Below are 18,939 nucleotides of genomic sequence, written 5' to 3' on the forward strand. Positions count from 1 at the left end.
ACCCACTATCTCTGAATCGACCCACCCACACAAGTATTCTATTCTGCCAAGAGAGCATGAATCGGTCCATCCGATTAACCACTAGGCATTCACCCACAAAAGTAAAAACACGTCTGAACATAGACAGAGAATCATAATCCAAAACCATGTCTAAAATGAGGTAGGTGGTCATATAAGAATATACGAAACCGAAATTGAACAACCCAAGATATCCCTTCCACAATGTCCATAACACACCTTTCCATTCGTCTGACTTCACAATCAGCCAGTCCGACCTCATAACAATAATAGACATACTCAATTTATCCATTTTCTCATACTCTTTACAATAATCCATTAAAGCCAACAATATCAATACTACCAGAACATCATAGTCATACCGGCCAGTTACTTTACCCTCAGACGGCCACTAGTATCTAGTCATTCTTAGAAACACATCGTTGCTTCTAAAATTTTGAATTATGGTCCTTCCTCCTTCCATTGAAGCATTCCACGATCGATATGGGTCTCACCCAGTCGCTAATAATCCAAGTTCTAAATGTCATAGTACCTTTTCATTGAGATAGAACTATTGAATCACAACCAATATCGATTACACGCGATCCTTTACTTACCCAGCTTCAACTATTATTCAAACCATCTTATATCTCATGCCGAAACTTGAAGCAGTTCTTGGTCACTCCAATAATTCCTTATACTATGAGCACACAACCTCTATTTACCATCAAGGATCTATGTAACGTGTTACAACAGTCTGGATAATTCCATAAATAGAGTTATTAACCTAGTTCAAAATCCTCAATAACCATGTAGAGCTATAAGTCCTTCCGGTTGGACACTCGTAAGCCACCTACCATAAGCTGAACAATTCAAACCAATTCAAAAACTGCAGAATTCCTTATACATCAACGTTTACCACCAACACCAATACCAAGTGTTCAGAAAGTAGCTGATAACACATCATACCTTTGTGCTGAACCAGTCCACCTTGCATTGTCATATCTAACATAAAAGCAGACATTTACACAATCCTCAACTTCAAACTAAGGATCCACACGTGATGTCTTATTCCTTCACATCTCCTAACTTATATCAATCACGCAAGACTCTTGTTCTTCTCGTAAATCATTTATCATTATAATTTCTTGGCCAAACATCCACCGCATATTACCTTTTACCTTAAGTCAAACTTCTCAAATGAAATTTCATCAAACTCTTCTACAATCACAAGTATTTAACTGCTACAACTCAAACCATGCAAAAGTCCTTCCAATGGCAAAAACAAGTTGATACAACCAATCATTTCTTACCTTGTCAACCCACATCTTGACAAAACCAACCCGATTCCTTTTTAATAGTACCTTCTCGCTAAAATCCTTAATTGTCTTTACACGAGTATACTTGTTAAAACTTTCTTCATCCATGGCTTATTGTTGCCCATTTCTTTTGACTCATCATAAAGTCATTAGCTCCCAATATAATCATGACCACCCAAGGGTCGTACCTTGTCCTAGAAACAAGACAGGATCGATTCACTCGATCCATCACTATAACTTTCCTTATAATTAATGCTTAACTCAAGCGTTCATAGTAGCAACCACTTGATTTCTCAATCGAAAATGCAACATCAACCTTCTGACCCGATTAGGTGAAACAGTTGACAACTCAGATTTCTCTGCTTCCATATATCACTAGTACCACATCATGAACAACCGCTAAATCCACCACTAGTAGACATCAAATCCATTGAGAAGGTCGTACTCAAACAACATGTTCATTCACACTCATTAAATAGTTGCAAAACATTACCAAAGCACTTCAGTCTCCGGCCGAAAATGATATGCACAATTTCGTAAGCCCGATTGATGGTAGAAACAACATAGCCCATAACCCTAACCAAGATAACACGAGTACCGTCATAGTCGCCGTACAATGACCCTGTAATGATATACACCCACACTATAAAACCACCGTAGAACTTCTGATTTTTGATTTGTGTAACTTCATCATCATAATATACTACGCAATCCATTCCCTTATGATGAACTTCACAAACTGTAGTTTCCAAAGTCGCAGCACTCTCAACATAGTCATTCTCTTACTTGCACCTTTTTCATTGTCTAGCCACTTCTATCGTATAAGTCACACAAGCACTATTCTCGTTGTTGAATAAATGATCGGAGAAATAAGACGTTCCTGAAGTCTCTTAATAAATGTTCATCTTCCAATACCATAAACTCAAAACACATCCCTTGCATACAACCTTACTCACTCGTCTCGAAGAAAATTCCATGTCTGATCACAATTCTTTTCCACAAGCCTATCACCTCCGAATCAAAACTAGATCTAACACTAAAATCACGCGATGATACCTAAAATCGCACCCACGCAGGACCAACCACGAGTCATTACAATGAGAGAGAACAGAGTGAAGTGATAAGAATTAGATCGGACCAAGGACGCATGATAGAGAATCAAGTGATAAAGATCTTTCCTAAAAGTTACCATAGCCTCTCGAAGATAAATACAGATGTCTCTGTACCAATCCTCGAGACGCTACTTAGACTTGACTTGTACACGTGAGACCTATGAACCTGGGGCTGTGATACCATTTTTATCACACCCCAAATCTGGATGTGATGGCACGTGTCCATTTCCCACCAGACACGTCAGCCTAACCCAACCACAACGATAGAGAAGTAGAAATACGAGAATAAAAGATAATAAATAAGCGGAAGACTTTAATTAAAACTCAACACTATCCAGAATTTGGTTGTCACATGTACAAACCTATAAATACAGAATTCAAATAAAAATATACAAGTCTCAGAGTATAGTTCTCGAATAGAACAAAACTGAAATTAAAGATAACTCAAGGGCACGTCTGGAATGAACCGCTACCTCTCGAGTATGTCCCGAAACTCAATCTGCTAAAGAAAATACTAAGCCGAATTTGAGAGAGCTGTCAACCTACACAATTGTGTAGAAGCAAGGGTGAGTACCGAAAACCACAGGTACTCGCAAGTAACTCTAAACTAAAAAAAACTAGCAGCTACAAACAACTCCTTTCAATCCCAACCGAACCACCGAAACTTCAATCTAGCAGCAAACCAACCAACCTATACTAAACAGATCATATTCAACAGCCAGAACCAACAGTATATCCTCATCAACCTCAGATTAACAAATAAGAGCAAGTAGATCAAATTCCACATAAGAAGGGTAAACCGATACAATCCCAACATCACAGACAAAGATAAGGCAAATGCGATGCAAAATGCAATAATGATGTCATGTAGTCGTGATGCATGTCTGTCCTATGATACACATCTGTTGACGTAATCAGTCCACACTGAATACTTAAATCAGAACCCATGGGGCCACACATGGACCATGTATCACCGCCGGAACCAGATCCCATCGGCATCTAAATCGCTAGTTGGAGCTAGTCCATCTCATATATCTCTAGCTGGGGCTAGTCTCAATTGTATCTCATATCCATCCATCCTCATATCAGTGTCTCAGAACTCATGCAACAGATAGTTCACACATGGGATGAATAATGAATATGCACATGCCATCAATCACAAACATATCACGATCACATCATAGTATTACACATCATCTGTCTCAATCACAACCATATCACGACCACATCATAGTATTACACATCACCTGTCTCAATCACAACCATATCACGACCATATCAGAGTATTACACATCACCTGTCTCAATCACAACCATATCACGACCACATCACAGTATTACACATCACATGTCTCAATCACAACCATATCACGACCACATCATAGTATTACACATCATCTGTCTCAACATCAATGTCTGTATCAATAATAGCCTACTCATGCTCTTCTATCCTCTCAATATCAGTTATCACATGACTTATTCAACAAATTCAAGTCACATATAACACATTTAGCTTGTTTTATTCCCCATCTTTCATTTACAATAATTTCAATCAACAAATAAAACTCATCCTCATTCCCCATTACTCCCCAACACAATTAGGAAAGTAGTCATGCGTAGTCTAAGAGTTTTACAAAGTTTGGAAGTCACTTGCCTTAAAACGAACTCCAAAAGTTACTTGACTTGAGCCTTTCCTTTCCGAGTATAATCCGGCTCACGATAATCTATTCAAACAATTATTCACAATCACAATTCGAGTCCAATGACATCAAAATCAAGAAATTTAGGGAAAAAGGGCAAAACGGTCCAAAAGTCTCATACCGGAAAGCAATACCCAAATCTGGAAATTTTAGATGTAAAATGATCCTTAAAGTATTTGGAAGCTAATGGTGAAAACCAATTTGAAAACGGAGTTGAAATCAATTCACAAACTCAATTTGAAGGAAAATTCACGTTCTTGAAGAAGCCTAAATTATTCAGATCCGAAACCCCGACTCAAAAATGAAATATCTCTTGAAAAACATCTTACCCATGCTTAGATAAGTTCAAATATGAAATTTCATCAAAAACGGAGTTAAGATCGACCTTGAAATTCTCAATTTATCAAACTTTAACTTTACCGGGAAAGTCCAAATTGTACGCGGTTAATATGATGAAAATAATCGATGAATCAATAATTTTATGTTAAAATTAGTTTACCCATAACATAAGGATCGTAAATATAACTTTTTCATCAAAAAGGGAGTCCAAATCGATAAAACCCCAATTTTTCCCAAGAGATTCACGGATAGGAAAAAAAACCAGATAAAGAAATTATGAGAAAATGTCGAATTGAAGATTGAATACTAACCCTAATATTAATTCAAGAAGAAACCCGTAAGAATCACTCCATTCCGATCTCTAGAACTCCCGATATGCTCAAAATACCAAATGAACACAGTCTGAGATTTTTATAACAGTACATGGCTGTTATGCACCAGAAAACCAGCAGTTAATCTTTCACTAAAAAGGCCGTAATTTCCTCATACGATAGTGAAATGACCCGATTCTTTTTTGTAAATGCCTTAAAAAATGATACGGACCTGCTCGTTCAATCGGAGCTCAATTTCATGCTCGTTGCCCAGTCAAATATCATTTCTACTCGGTAAATAATTATTTCTTATTTGCGATAAAAGTCCAATCTCGGGTTAGCGAAAATGCACCTAAAATTTGCAGATAAGTCCTATAATTCATGCTCAAAATTTCAGAACTTTCGGAATAATTTTTTGACCTTTAAAACTAATAATTAACCCTTTAGTTGCCACAATTTGATGAAATAGTGTCAAAGCATCCAAGAAGCTTAAAAGCTCACCCAAAACTCATTTGGCACTTCCCGAACACAAACCAAATATGCTACTAGCTTGAAAATGACATTTCGGACTTAATGAAATAGTCGAAATTTGAATTCGAGGTCTCCTTGACCCGGTATCTGATAAGGCGTCAGAAACTAACTTTAGGCTCAAAAACTCGAAACGCACTCGGGGCCTCTAAAAATTCAACCAAGACTCATTCTAAATTTAGAATTACCCCCTGAATCCAATGATGCCTTCGGAATTCCATTTCGAGCACCGGAACCTCGTTTGTTGACCAAAGTCAACTCTTTATCAAAATTTCACAATTTTAGCAACTTAGGACCTCAAATCTTCGTTTTAACTCCAAATTCGACTCCGTAAATTTCCACAAACCCGTTTCGACATTCTAAAACTGCTGGAATCGACGAAAATCTGATTCGAGTCTCGAAACTCCAAATGACTCGAAATAGCACTTTTAACCAAACTTTAACTCTTTAGAACTCAACTTTCCAAAAACTCAACTTTTCATCAATTTTCCTTCAAACCAACTTCGAAAATACAACAATTAGGACTCGGGGCAACTATAGGGAGGGGTAAAACGGTCATTTTATAAAAATTTCCAAAAATGACCTTTAGGGTCATTACAGTTAACAATTGTCATCACTAAGTTCAAACAATAGAAAAAAAAGAAGTGAACATAACTATTCTGAGATACACAACACACACAGGCATAACAGTGCAGCATTTGCTTATAGAGAAAATAAAAATAGGTCTTTTTTATAATATCAATGTTTACAAGTCTGCTTTTGGAGAATGTGATAAATCAAGTGTAGTCCACTGAGCATCTTTTCTGATACATCTAGAAAGAAATAAATCTGATCTTAAAGGTAATTTAGAGTTGTCATGAAATTACATAGATCTTCATATCTGGTTTCTCCTTCATTTTCCTTTTTGTTTCCTTTGAGCCATGAAGTTAGGCAGGGCACTCCAATCTGTTCCAAAACTTTCTTCAACATTGTAATATAATACTACAAATAGGGCTAGAGCTTTTAGGCGAATTGAATACATCTAGTATAAATCAGGTCTAAATGAGTAGCATATGTATGAAAAGTTGGAGCAAAAAATAATCAGTTCAATTAAACCCCATAATATAGAAAAAGAGATAACCTTTGAGTTTGCAGATAAGCAAAGATTCCAGTAACCCAAAACACAAAAAATCAAAATCAAGCAAAAACTAATAACTAATGACAATACCCTTTCCACCTCAAGCTTCTTGATATCATCATCATCTCCAAAATAAGTGGAAATTCAAATATTCCATATGAAACTCTTACAATTTCAGCACATATAACTTGGAACAAAAATAAAAACACAACTTTATTTCATTTACAATCAATGCCTATATTTCATTCCTCTGATGAACTTATACCAATAGATTGAGGACTGGAGGTACTTACTGAAAGGAAAGGAATAACAAAACTCAATCTACTATTAGTATCATGCATCATCTGGAAGGCAAACATTTAACTCTGATATTACAAAAGAGCATAATAAATGAAAGAGATAGAAAGACATAAAGGAATAGGAATATGCAAAATTCAAAAATAAATAAATTTCTTACCTCTTCGGTGTCTCGTAATCATCTATATCTCTTACTTGCTCTTGGTTATACAAAGTACCATGGTCCAAAGATGCTGCAAACCAGTTGTCTGGTCATGCCGTCATGGTAATCATGCATATCCGTAGATGTCATGTTGAACAAAATGTTTGTGGTTAGGGTACTTTAAAAGCTTTTTCCATAAAACTTTTTTCATTGCTAGAAACTTTCTGAATATGAAGCTTTAAACACATTACAACCATGTCTCATAATACATGAATCACAACCAATAAACAAAACAAACAAACCAATTTTAAGTATCGTTTGGGTTTGTGAAAATTTTCTTCGTTTATCATATGTATGCTAGGAAAAGCAGTTGACATGATAATACGAAATGAACATGAGTTCATACATCACAAAATGTGAAGATCGATAATACCATTCTAACACTAAAATTCAAGTAACAGTAAGAAAAAATCCAAATAATTCATGAATCATGTCTTGAAAGTTTTGAAATAATAAATCTAATGATTTATCCTCTGCACATTTTCTGCATTTTTGCTTTAGAGGTGATAAGTTTTCTCATAACATAAAACAATAGGTCCACTAATTTGAGTATACTTTCAAATTCACCTCTCTACTTGATCCTTTCCAGCTTCTTCCTTCGAAAATTTGACATGCCCATTTTTTTTCAAGATGTAGCTTCCTTTAGCCGCAAGAGGTAGGTAACTGATAGTAGGTGTAGAAATGGTGTACTATATCTGATTTGTGGCTCCTCTTTGACAAAAAGTCAGCAGTACAGTTTGTAGAAAAATCCACAATAATTCTATACCTATTACCTGAAGCAATATCAATTGCTCACACGTGGAAATAAAAGAGCCTCCAAGTGTTAATACCCAATCAAATTGGGCCAAAAATTATGAGGCCTCACAATACAATTTGAAATGTCTTTGGTTACAGTACAATTTGCTCCTAGCACAACTCCCACTTCTAAATAGTGGTACCAATTTTTAGTGTTGTGTTCGTCCTAGCACAACTCCCACTTCTAAAAAGGTAAAATAAAAAATGTTATAATGCTCAATATTGTTCTAATTTGCACCAGGTCGCTAAAACAAATAAAAATGAAGTAGCTCTCTTTGGTCTAAATGAGTTTTGCAAGCTCTCATTTTAATAATTAATAGTGTGGTGATACAGTAACATGTTTATAATAGGCAGATATAAATGTTCTGAATTAGGATTTAGTTCTCTGTTCCACGAAGACTGTAAATAAAGTACCACAAAAATAATCATGAAGTTGATGATAAAACTTATTTGGAGCTCGAAATTTGAAATGTTCCACATATATCCAGGCTTCTTCTTTACTTGCTTAGCTTGAAGATACATGGGGAAATTCGATTATAAAATTAAACATATGCATAAACTTCGACGAAAAAAATTGAAAGTGGAAAGAACCCGTAAATCAAACACATACAAATATGTATGTAGAAAATCCAAGTATCCAAACGAACCGAAAGCTGATACAAATGTCCATCAAATTCCATTAGCAATACCTGCATGCATTAATTAAGCAATGAAGAAAGAAGAATTCATCAGAATTGAGGCAAATAAGAAACAAAATCACGAGTTAAATAAATCCCAAAAATATAATTAGGCAAAAATGTAAGATCGATTGCAATTTCATTGCAGCCCTCTCATTCCTTACCTCACAATATGTGAACTCCAAAATAATTTATGTGCATTTGTAGAACTTTCAATCCCTTAAGTCATCTACAAAATATATGATGATTGAATGAATTCTTAGAAACCCAACTTGAAAAATTAGGTTAAAGTGAAATAAATTTCTTTAGGAGTTATATTTATTTCATTAATGTAGAGAATTAAAAAAGAATAAAACAAAGAGAGAATAAAAGGGAAGAATGAAGAGTAGAAAAAGAAGAAGATAACAAGATACAGAGAGGGAGAAACTGAGGGAGAAAAGAAGAAAAGTAATTACAAATTGGGAAAAGGAAGGTACACGTGGGTTGTTGTATGGATAGAAAGGACACGTATAATAGACGTGTCTATTTTTGTTAATGTTCCATAATTAATTTTATAGTACTATTTGGAATGCATTTTGTACAAGTTTGTTGTGCGGTGTTCGTCCCAACAAAGTCTCATTTCTAAATAAGGAGAATATCAAAGATAAGTTGAGAAATAATGAAAAATCTTCTTTAACTGTAGGAAGAAAAAAAAAAGATGAATAGCATATGATTTCTTAAATATTGGGTACCGAACCACATTGACAACAATAAGACCGGTGAATTAAGATCTATTATATTTAGTTTTACTCGATTTTAATGATCAAAAAATATATTAACTTGAATTGATGCTGAATATGTATTTATATTTGGTTTGACTTAATTTTAATAATTTAAAAATCGATTAAACTAATTTGATATTGATTATAATCAAAAAGCAATCCAACTGAACTATGAACGTCATAGTATTCTAGTTGAATTTCTTATGTATTTAGTAATTGAAACTATTAAATAAATATTATTTCTTAAATCAAACCAATTGAGGCAAGATTAGATCGAGCTGAGTTGAGTCAAAATTTAATTGAAATCGAGTCAAGTCGAGTTTTTTTTTCAAATGTGTGGAGTCGTCTCTAGCTGATGTATTGATCTTCTCCCAGATATGCAACATATCTCTATTCCTGTTTATCGTATGGCCCCCACAGAACTTAAGAAATTAAAGGATTAGTTGAAAGACTTATTGGATAAGGACTTATCAGACCAAGTTTCTCACTATGGGGTGCTTCGGATTTATTTGATCGAAAGAAGAATGGTTCCATCTGAATGTGCTTATACTATCAACAACTGAATAGTTGAATTTTCTTATAATAATAGCTTTCATTTTAGTATTGGAACAACTTTGTTTGAGGCACATTATGGTAGGAGGTGTAGATCTCTTATTGGTTGGTTTGAAGTTGGCAAGACCGCTTTGATAGGGTCCGAGTTGGTGCATGAGGCTATGGAAAAGGTTCAACTCATTCGTGAAAGTCTGAAATGACTCAAAGTTGCCAAAAGCCTTATTCTGATGTTAGAAGAAGAGAGGTTGAATTTGAAGTTGATGATTGGGTTTATTTAAAAATCTCATCTATAAACGGTGTGATAAGGTTTGGAAGGAAAGGGAATCCTAGTTCCTCATATGTGGGCCTATATGATAATGTGTGACGTATTGATAAGGTTTCTTATGAATTCAAGTTACCTAATGATTTAGAATCGATACATTCGGTATTTCATGTCTATTTGTTAAAAAAATGTGTTGAAGACCTGACGTCCATTGTGCCTTTAGAAAGTTTGAGAGTTAAAGAAAGTCTTTCTTATGAAGAGTGAAGAGGTTCCAATTGAGATTTTAGACCGACAAGTTTGAAATTTGAGAAATAAAGAAGTTACTTACGTAAAACTTCTTTTGATTAATCAATTAGTTGAGGGTGCTACTTAGGAGGCCAAAAGCAATATGATGTCAATGTATCCTCATCTCTTTCCCTCCGCTTATATTCTAGATGGATGTATTAGTTCTTCATGGTTCATTCTTTTGGATTCATGCGGTGTAGTCATTCTAATGATTTCATATGCATGCATGTTCATGAAAAACTTGATTTTTGAAGTTATGACTTAGCTTGGAGTGATTCTCCATGTTTATATGCATTATGATGAGATTTGCATTCATGTTAATTTTTAGTTTCTCTCCTACTCTATTCATGCTAGCTTGAGTCTCATTTGAGGACGAATGTTTCCAATGAAGAGATATTTTAACACCTCGGAAATTGGTAAGTTGAAAGGAAAGGAAAAGTTTAGATTTTTTTGGCAATAAGGAAGTGACTAGGAGTCCTAGCTACGTATCGTAGGAATTCCTATAAGCTGTAGAATGGAAGTCGTATGGTTGAGTTAAGTTATTGGAAAATTCAAGTTTCTAAAGTTTGATCTATGAATAGCCAGGACGAGCTTAAGGAATTTGGACGGGGCCATAGATGGCACTCGTAGAACTGAACAAGACTTAGTAAAATATTGGAGTATCAGAGCTATGGAAAATAAGAAACATGGTAAGAAACATTCTGGTAGAAAGTTAAGAAAAATAAGAAGAAAATTAAACAAATTATATCCGGAATATAAAGAACTCAATATCACAAAAACTGATAACGATAAATTAGATCAATTAATAGATAATATATCTAAAATAGAATATAACTATATTCAATATTTAAAAATACAATAAATAACGAGAATAACGAATATAGACGAAAACTTATTGAAATAATTATGGCGAAAATACAAGAATTAGCACATAGTTAAAATAGACTTAACAGTAATATATTTGCAGAAATTTGTAAAAAAACTATAGTAGCACAGAGAAAAACTATTTTATATCTACAAATACAAATAGAAAGCTTAGAATATAAATTACAACACAACTTATAAATGAATAAAGCAGAATACGCAATAGATGAAAAAACATATGAAAACTATGACGGATTAAAAATAAAGATAATATTTTCTAATCTAGGAATAAGATACAAGAAAATAGGTGACAATATAAGTTTAGTGTTAGAAAAAGAAACGGTAAAACTAGAAGATAGTTTAACTGTTATGATAAGAATAACAAAAGAAAATGAAGAAATAGATAGAAAAACGGAAATTGAAAAAATAAAACAACAAACAAAAAAGGAAGTACAACAATTAGAAGACGTAAAAAATACTAAAATAATAGAACTAGAAAAAGAGCTGACAATGCTAAAAGAAATGTATGAAATAAAACAAAAAGAAAAAGAACAAAAAACAAAATTAGCAAATGAGATAATTAAATTTAAAGAAAAATTTCAATTAGAAGATTAATTAGAAGAAAAAGAAGTAAAAAATCAAGATAATCTACCTGAAATAAGAGTTGATGAAATAAATAATGATGATCTAGATGAACAACATTCGGAAACAAGCGAAACATATACGGAACTTTTAGCAAACATATATAATACAAATAATTTAGAAGTAAATACAGGAGACGTAAACATGAATGAAAAACCTAGCACATCAGGAGTAAAAAACCCAAAAATTTAAATCCAAAATATTATAATGAAAACTATGGACAATATGATAGAGAAAAAACTATATGGGATAAAAGATTAAATAAAAAATGGACACCTAAACCAATAACTGAACGACATGATTTTTTAGATTTAGACTGTGTAGCAGATATAAATAAAACAATCCAATTATGAATAGAATATATATCAAAACAATTAATAGATAACAAAATAATAATAATAGAGACACCAGGATATATACAAAGAACGGTTATAGGAATAACAAAATTATGGCTACAAAATTTATCAGATGAAAGTTTTAAAACTCTAAGATATAATAAAAAATTTGATGGTGGAATAGTCACTACAACTATGGAAATATTATATAAATATGAAATAGCTATAATAAATGAATTTAGTAGTATGACAACATAGGTAGAAGAACAAAATAAAGAAAAAATCATAAATCGAAATCTAATGACAAAATTAGCAATATGTAATATGTGTTACATAGATGAATATACATGTGCATTTAGAGAATAATATTATAAAGGAACATATAGCACAGAAGAAAGTAATGAAAAAAGATTTTACAAAATTACCAGAACCTTTTAATTAAAAAATAATAAAAAGTTGGAATGAAGAAGAATTAACAGACACCTTAGGAGCTAGAATGAAATTCTTGCAACGATGATTTATGGAACTATGTGAAAAACATAAAGAAGAAATAAAAATGAAAAAAATATTAGTCAAAAACTTGGCATGTTGCAAAAATAAAACAGCACCTCAATTTGGTTGTACGGATAAGTATTATAAAAATAGAAAGAAATATAATAAAAAATACAAATCAAAATATAAATATAAAAACCAAGAAGAAGATATTATGTAAAAAACTACAAAATCAAAAGACCATATAGGCCAAAAAAAAACTAACAGATTGTACTTGTTATAATTGTGGAAAATTATGACATATAGCTAAAGATTGTAAATTACCTAAGAATCCAAAGAAAAAACAAATATCAGAAATAATAATAGACGATGAAAAATATACGCAGATAGAGTACATAGATTATGAATTAGAAAGCAATGACAGTATATATGAATTATCGAAAAATGAAATGGAAAATAATTCAGTAATAGAATCAGATAATAAATACGATATCAATGACTGAAACAGATATACAAATAATAACTAAAGAAAAATATCAAGATGAAGAATCAGCAGAACAAAAAATAATATTTGATAATAATATATTTGAACAAATAAAAGGAAAAGAATTAGACCTAAGCGTAGAAAAAATATTCAAAATACCAACAATAAGAAACTGGTTTAAACGACAAAAAGAAGAACATTATGTCGTAAGTCAAAGAGAACATATCATAGATTGCAAATACACCAAGCTAAGGCTAAAATACCAATAATAAACAAACGAATAATAAATAAAGAAATACAAGATATTAAGGCTAAAAATCCAATTAAATATGTACATTTAGGAGGAACAGAAATACTAACAAAAGCATGTTTTTGAGAAGGAATAGATACACCCATAGAAATATACTTAGCGGATGATACAATTATACAACCTATAGCAAAAAGTATAATAAGTGCAGTAAAAGGTAACCTCATATACCAAAAATTTAAATTTATAATAAGTGTTAACTACTCAGTAGCAATAAATGACAGAAACATAGGTAAATCACTAGTATTATGTTAGAGAATGTCAGGGATAGAATTAGCCCCGGGAAGTAAAATATTTACAGCTAGATGTAAAAACCTATACGTTTTAACAACAAAACATAAAATAACAGCAAAAACTAAAATAAATAAAATAAAAATAGAAGATCCTTTTGAAAGGATAGTTAAAGTCATAGATAATAATGATTATAGTTATAATGAGATTGATATAGAAGAAGATTTAGAAATAGTAAAAGAAAGATTAAGCACATCAAAAAGAATAAACTGTAAAATAGTACAAATTTCATCAAAAATGAGTACCTAAAAAAGAATAGATAAAACTCCACAAAAATCAATGGAAGAAGAAATAAAACCACATCATTACTACATAACGGGAATAATGGAACAACGAAAATATTTAATATTAATAAATACAGGACTAGAAGAAAACTATATTACAAGAGAATTAGTGACGGAAGATGAAATAATAATTACTGAACAATTATGCCCCGAACTACCAAAAACGTCAATGTATACCGAAGAAACTACAGAAAAGGAAATAATCATTGGAAGAGTACCAATAGTAATAAAATTTAAAATATATCAAGGAGATGAAAATATCACTTTAGAAATAAAATGGCTAGAACAAATAAAACCATATAATCTAGAAGACAAACAGTTAATAATAAATTATGAAAATAAAAGAGTAATAATAAAAAGGACTTTAGTATGATAAACATATGAAAATATATATACTTGCAAAGATAATAAAGAGGGATATTACAACAGATATTATACACCAATGATAGATACGGGAGCAGAAGCTAATATATGTAAATACAATTGTTTATCAGAAGATAAGTGGGAAAAATTAAAAACACCAATAGTAGTAACATGATTTAATAATGAAGGAAGCATAATCACATATAAGGCAAAAAATTTAAAAATACAAATATGGGATAAGATATTAACTATAGAAGAAATATGTAACTTTGAATTAATCACAAAAGATATGCTATTAGGAATGCCATTTTTAGAAAAATTATACTCACATATAATAACAAAAACACACTGGTGGTTCACAACACCGTGGAAATAAAAAAAATAGGAGCAAAAAGAGTAAATAACAAAAAACGAAAAACAACAGAATGGATAAAAAGAAGTAAAACAATTACACAAAAATTAGAAAATATAAAAGAAGAAGACCCTAAAATAGAATTAATTATATTCTCTATAGATAAAATGAAAATAATCCAAGATAAGTTAGAATTATTATATAGTGAGGATCCTTTACAAGGATGGGAGAAACTTAAAACAAAAGTAAAAAATGAGCTAATTGATAATAATAGTATAATAACCCAAAAACCATTAAAGTATAATTTTAATGATTTAACCGAATTTAAGATACATATAAATGAATTACTAGAAAAAGGGTATATACAAGAAAGTAATAGTAAGCACACAAGCCCGACATTTATCGTAAATAAACATAATGAACAAAAAAGAGGAAAAAGCAGAATGGCTATTGATTATAGAAATTTAAATGCAAAAACTAAAACATATAATTATCTGATACCAAATAAAATACTAAAGATAAGACAAATACAAGGATATAATTATTTTAGCAAATTTGATTGTAAATCAGGATTTTATCACTTAAAACTAGAAGAAGAATCTAAAAAACTAACAGCATTCACTGTACAACAAGTATTCTATGAATGGAATGTATTACCATTTGGATATAAAAATGCACCAGGTAGATATCAACACTTTATGGATAACTACTTTAAACAATTAGAAAATTGTGTAGTATATATTGATGATATATTACTATATTCTAAAATTCAAGATGAACACATAAGATTATTAGAAAAATTCATATATATCATAGAATATTCGGGTATAAGCTTAAGTAAAAAGAAAGCAGACATAATGAAAAGCCAAATAGAATTCCTAGGAATACAGATAGATAAAAATGGAATAAAAATGCAAACACATATAGTACAAAAAATAATTAACTCAAATGAACAACTAGACACAAAAAAGAAATTACAATCATTCTTATGACTACTAAATCAAGTAAGAGAATACGTACCAAAATTAGCAGAGAATTTAAAACCATTATAACAAAAATTAAAGAAAGATATAGAATATCAATTTGATAAAAAATACCAAATACAAATACAAAAGGTAAAATTATTATGTAAAAACTTACCTAAACTATACTTTCCAGATGAAAATAAAAAATTTACTTATATAATAGAATCAGATGCGAGTGAAAAAAGTTATGGAGGAATATTAAAATACAGGTATGATGGCAATACGATAGAACATCATTGTAGGTATTATTTAGGAACATTTAATAATATAGAAATAAAATGGGAAATGAATAGAAAAGAATTATATCCAGTATATAAGTGTTTATTATCATTTGAACCATATATTGTATATAACAAATTTATTATAAGAACATACAATACACAAATAAAATGGTGGCTAACAAGAAAAATACAAGATTCGGTAACAACAAAAGAAATAAGGAGATTGATATTAAATATATTAAATTTTTACATTTACAATTGAAGTAATAAAAACTGATAAGAATGTTATTGCAGATTACCTATCACGACAAAGCTACTCAGACCGAGACTGAGGAAGAAGATACAATTGAAAAGATACTCAAAGTTATTACTACACTTTGTACAAAAGTGGATAGTATGAACAACGAGATACAAAAACTAAAGACTAATGAAGATAATCTGAAGTCTAAAGCTAGTATAATTCAGTAGCATGACTATAAAAATGCGGAGCTATGTCGATCGGAAGACAGAAAAAATCCAGAGCTAAAAGGTGACATTGGGAAACACCTAAAAACCCATAACATTTGTTTAAATACAGCTACAGGTACAAGCCAACGAGTTAGTGAAAAACATAAGAACTCAAACTTAAACCAGTTATTCGAAAAACCATTTACCCCAAGGCCAACACCAAAAAACATATTGCCTATAGAACCACAAACTTCTACATACGCGGATAGCCTACACCATGACAAAAGGACATATAACCATATTACGCGAATCTATATAGAAAATATATACAAAGTCCAAACATTTTTAAATCTTAAACCCAGATCTACTACAACCCAAGAACCCAATCAGGATTATTTAACCCAAAAATTACAAGGTTATAATAAACTGATTGCACAACCAAAAACTAACGCCAACTTAGTAAGGACATGTTACAACTATGAACTATTAAATACAGTATATACATATGACGGAGAGGAACTAAGTGAAATATCGGAACTACATAAAGCATTTTTTACATATAAGAGAGTTACTAAGGAAAATTTATTCTATGTAAAATTTTATACGGCAACAGCAGAGATATTATACGAGGAAATAAAACCTTCGATACAAGTGGTAAAGATAGGACTAACAAAAGATATGATAATACCGAAAGATATCGAACAACAACCAGAGATACAAAAAAGCGAGATACCCAGTTTTTATGTCAATAAGAGAATAATTGGTATATCAACCATTATACAAGAGCTAGCAAATAATTATTTAAACAAAAACGCTATATGAAGCTATTATGCAAGAGATCAGTTAATGATTTATTCCAATTCAAGGGAGCTAAGGAAAGCAGATATGGATGAAGTCCAGAGATGGATTTTATCATTACTTAAGCCAGAAGAACGACCTACAACATGAGCACTAAAAGTAGAATTTATTTCGGCAGAGTTATTAATCAGATATTGCAAGCTAATTGGTCACAAATACCCTGACCACATATGTTCAAAATGTAACAATGAAGATAACATAATTCCATATGTCAATTTAGAGTGAAAAATACAATCAAGATAAGATGCAGACAAGACAAAATAAGATATGGACAAGATAAAAAAGATAAGATAAGTTTTTGACTAATTGTGTAAAGTAACGTGATAATGTAAAATAATAGGTGTATAGGTATATAAGGATAAGGTAAAATAGTAGGACAAGTGTAAAGTAGGTGGGGAGTGTTATGGTGTGTCATAAAGTGTATAGTATGGTGTGTCATAAAGTAGGTGTAAAAAGTCATATGTGTCATAAAGTAGGTGTAAAAAGTCATATGATGTGTGATGTATTAGGAAGAGTACGTGTAGTATTGTGCAGATTTTCCTTTCTATATAAAGAAAAGCATATGTAACATGAAAGGCAGGCAATGCCTAATTTATAAAACTCTCCTTTCATAAACTCTCTCAACTAAAAACTAATATTTTAAAAGATAATGGAGCAACAATCTGAAACAAACCAGATATTTCAGACAGCATGAATAAGCAAGAGGCAAAGATATATTGTTAAAAAAATATGCAGAATTAATTTCATATATTCCTGAATATCATATATATGATTGAATAAATTTATGTTAGTTATTATGTATTAGAATTATTTGAATCATGATTTCTAGTTTATTAGCACACTGGAAACAAGGAGAAAACTTCTATACTATGTCATCCTAATGTTGAAACCGGTAGGCGAAGAAAGCCGTTTAGGGGAGTAAACAAAGTTGATGCGCTGATAAGAAGGAAGTATCCGCTAAAGTACGATGCTAGTAGTGACAGGAGAACATGATAAAGATAATATAGTTGATAATGATCTAATATGAATTTAATCAATTATGAATATGATAGGAAGGAATAATTTGAAATAAAAAACCTGCATGATAAAGAACACGACTACATACGTTCATGATGAAATAATAAAAAACTACGAAACTTTAATCTTATATATACTTAAAAATATAGAAATAATTGAATTAAGAAGAATAATATAGGAAAAAATATTTAATGATAGCGAATCAGAAGATATATTGAACCAAGAATGATATGCAATAGACCTACATGATTTAGACCTCGAAAGAATAGAATGGTATGATTTAGAAATAAATTCAAATTAAAATGAACTACGAATATTTACGATATTGGATAGAATCTATGGAAGATATAAAACTATTAGAACAATTAATGGAGGAAAAATTATATATGTACCAAAGAACCCAAGATATGTTATATCTAGAATATATCATAAATAATATTAATAAAATACTTAGATTAAAACAACTATCGGAAGAATATTACAATAATATTATCATATTTTACCATGAATTTCGCAACCCCAAAAAATAAAATTAAAGAAATATCAAGATTAAGACACTTAACAAAAGAATATTATAATAAATTCTTTAAAAGAAATTACTCACCTACCACACTACCACCTACCACACTACCACTTCCATGAATTCCTCAACTACCAATTCCGCTACAAAAAGTGGTATCAGAGTTATAGATAATAAGAAATAT

General features: G+C 31.2%; 1 long non-coding RNA gene across 4 annotated transcripts; it reads right to left on the reverse strand.

Annotated features, from left to right (window-relative positions):
• Positions 1–6,012: 6,012 nt before the first annotated feature.
• On the reverse strand, positions 6,013–8,817 carry LOC125865150 (uncharacterized). Of its 4 annotated transcripts, none has more exons than XR_007446319.1 (3): positions 8,558–8,817; positions 6,880–8,405; positions 6,013–6,250 (listed from the first exon to the last, which is right to left on the reverse strand). It is a non-coding gene; the product is annotated as an uncharacterized LOC125865150 (long non-coding RNA). The 4 variants fall into 4 exon arrangements; XR_007446318.1 differs by having other exon boundaries at positions 6,013–6,286; XR_007446321.1 differs by having other exon boundaries at positions 6,013–6,766.
• Between the last annotated feature and the right edge of the window lie 10,122 nt (positions 8,818–18,939).

Source organism: Solanum stenotomum, chromosome 5 (assembly GCF_019186545.1).
Source record: "Solanum stenotomum isolate F172 chromosome 5, ASM1918654v1, whole genome shotgun sequence".
Classification (NCBI taxonomy): Eukaryota; Viridiplantae; Streptophyta; class Magnoliopsida; order Solanales; family Solanaceae; genus Solanum; species Solanum stenotomum.